The sequence below is a fragment of the Rhincodon typus genome, chromosome 30 (assembly GCF_021869965.1).
Source record: "Rhincodon typus isolate 14 chromosome 30, sRhiTyp1.1, whole genome shotgun sequence".
Lineage (NCBI taxonomy): Eukaryota > Metazoa > Chordata > Chondrichthyes > Orectolobiformes > Rhincodontidae > Rhincodon > Rhincodon typus.
The window spans coordinates 33,557,326-33,560,497 of NC_063361.1; the positions used below are offsets into that span (position 1 = coordinate 33,557,326).

A 3,172-nucleotide genomic window follows, 5' to 3' on the forward strand; every position below is an offset into this window, starting at 1 on the left:
CGTATTTGGCTTTAGTGCAATGATCTAATAATCAAAATATGTTGCCATTAACATTAAAATAAAAAACTTGGACATTGCTGGTTTCATTTCACTACCTGCACATTCTGTGGGAATATAGTTTCAAAGTCTATGCCTTCAGGTCAGCAGAAATTTCTCTAAACATGTTTACTATGTGAAAAATGAAGTCTGGCTTATTTCAAGTAGCAAACAGAATAACCCAGAGGTTTACTTTACAGAGAAATTGCCATACGGTATTTGATTACTATTGATATGAAAGTATCAAGACAAAATAAATTCCTGACTCATAAATCTCCCTGCCCGTCTCCTCCTTAGTTTAGTCACCTATACTAATATTTTTATCTTTGCCTCAGTGTCAATTTCTAACCGGCTACATGCCTATGAAGTATCTCAGGATATTTCCTCGACAAATGAGGGTTATTATTATCAAAATAATTATATCAAGACATTTTGAATTGTATATGAACTTTACAAGTTTTTTGTTTACAAACCATATCGGATTGGCAAAATGATCTCAGTAGGCTGATGCAATGTATTCATTTCAACGAGTCAAATAGTTAATTTTTAATTCTGATTTTAAACTTAAAAGCTCATTACACTCCTAAATCTAAATTAGAAGCATTTTTAAAAGATTAAAGAGTTCACTGTATTAACAAAAGTAACCTGTGAAAAAAATTATGATCAACTGATGACAGCAACATTGGAAATAATTTCTTAGACCTCTCAAACCAAGTTTATATATCCAGTGAAGAACTTCTAAAAAAAAATTCTGCATAAAAAAGGCAAACTACTTGCATTTATATAACACCTTAAAAAAGTCCCAAGGCTCTTCTCAGGCATGTACAAAGCCAACATCCATAATAATCCATATTTACAGTTTCAGGTGTTAACAAATATTAACACCAATTATTCAAAAAATAGGTGTAATCATGTTATAAAGTGAATTAAAGATTTTTTTCCAATACGTGAAAGTACTCGTTATATCAAATTATGCACAGAGCAGACCCACCTCAACCCATGAACATGATTTCAACGTAGTAAAGAAATTATAACTCCACATAGAAGAAAGCAAAGCATCAATTTACAGATGATTTGTCATACCGTTTTAACTGTGCCAGTCAGGTTTTGTCTTCCTGCTTGATTAAATTTTGATGATAGTTCTGTTTGAGTAGCCATTATTTTTCAATTGAAATCAGCTCACAATCTGTGTAATTTTTACCACTGTCATCCTCAACTCATAGGTCAAGAATCCACACAAAATGGACCATCAACCAAAGCTCATCGTGTGAAATCAAGATTTGAAAAGCTATTCTTTTTGTTTGAAACAATGGTTTAGTTTGTGACAAAAGAAAACAGCAATTTGTTACTGGTCATCAATCTTCATCTGCAATTTTCATCATCTTCTGTTGAATTGCATGGAAGACTGGAAATCAGCACCATCATTCTGCATATGCAACCACAATTTCTAGAGGATAGGAGAAAAGATGTTTCAGTCATCCATCACGATGTGGTCTAACATACAACACCAAATTAGAAATTTATCAAAATATTAACATAACCTGTCAACAGTTGGTTTGTGGGGACAACAATGTCCTCATTTTTTCACGAATTATCTCTGGTAACTTGTTGCAGAAAGAACATCGAAGTCACAACCCACAAGACCAAAGCTCCAAACGAATGAAATACCAGGGAAAAGAAATACCAGAATCCGAGAAACGTTCGACAACCGACACAGCATGTGGAACGAAGTACGTCGAGATGAAAATGTGAGGGTATTCGGGCATGGTTTAGCTGCAGATGACTGAATGTGCAGCTCAGGCTGATGGACAACCTGCCCTGTCTTCCCACCCCCTCACCACCTCCACGACCGCTCTAGCTTTTGTCTTGGCGCCTGGCAGCTGTCACTCACAAACACCCCTGCTTCAATACTTTTCTCGCAAATCACCTCACGAAAAGAAAACTTAAACAAGAAAGCACACACTAAACCTACAGATGCAATTGATCAAATTACCTTTGTCCCCCAAAAGGAGTGTTTTTTTTTGGGGGGGGGGGCGGTAGGCGAGAGGCAACGCTCGAGCTGTCAAAGGGAAGCTCGACGGCTTGGCACAAACTCTCCACCCAGCCCAACCCACGATTTTACTGATCGTCCTCGCAGCTTTACATTTACTGCCAGGATGCAAGCTTCTATCAGAAACAGATCCCCAAACTCCAGTTTTAAAGAAGTGCCGGAGTGAGCCCCAATCTCTCAGCGGCCACCGATACCCGCCCAACCGTCGCCGTTCGAGCTCCCTCACTTGAAATTGCGCCACCCGTGCTCACGGTTGTTTGACACGAGGAAACACCCAATATAAACAGGAGAAGGATGATTGACGGATGGATTTACCAATGGCAATTTAAAGTGGGCATCGACGGGGCGGTGCATGAGACCTCAACGATCCATCAGCACGATTGGACGGCTTGCTTCTCCAATCCTTGCAACAAAAGAATAAGGTTTGTAAGAAGTTCTGATCTCAAATGCATTCCTTAATCAGAGGCATCAAATAAGTTGAAGAAAATAATGATAAAAGGCGCTGTTAAATATAACTGTGCACAATTGTTGTTTGAAAATTGCTCCACACGGCTTTTAGAGAAAAGACGTACGGGGTTGATTGACGTTTTCGCTAACGAATCACGTTGACGTATTCTGTTTTAGGCGGGCTCTAGCTTGACAAGTTGTTTGATTGACGTTATTTTAACCAATAGTCTTCGGATCATTGGGTTGGGCTGAACGCGGCGCAAAACAAAGCATTGAGCAACAAAAGAGTATTAAATGTAAATAAGAGCATGTGATGAATGGTTAGTTGTGAAGCCGACTCAAATTATTTAATGTATCAAAGTTTTTAATATTTTCTGTATTCCTATGTTTCTTCCAACGAAAATAACTTCAGCAATTTCTCCCTGCCTATACTTGTCTGAACCTGTGTATTCTTGACGATATGGAATTCAAGACCATGTGAATGCCCAAATCAACAGATCTATTGTGCAAAACATTTAAACTCTCACCCACATGCAATTGGTTTGGCTCTGGAATGCCCTGCCTGAGACTGTGGTGGAGACAGATCTAATCATGGCTTGAAACATAGATTTCGATAATTATCTGCAGAGAAAAAAAGGC

The 3,172-nt window shown here is 38.4% G+C and overlaps 1 long non-coding RNA gene across 1 annotated transcript; it reads right to left on the reverse strand.

The window, feature by feature from the left end:
• Positions 1-466: 466 nt before the first annotated feature.
• Positions 467-2,327, reverse strand: LOC125486612. The gene is made up of 2 exons (XR_007265255.1): positions 2,030-2,327; positions 467-1,483 (listed from the first exon to the last, which is right to left on the reverse strand). It is a non-coding gene; the product is annotated as an uncharacterized LOC125486612 (long non-coding RNA).
• Positions 2,328-3,172: the final 845 nt, after the last annotated feature.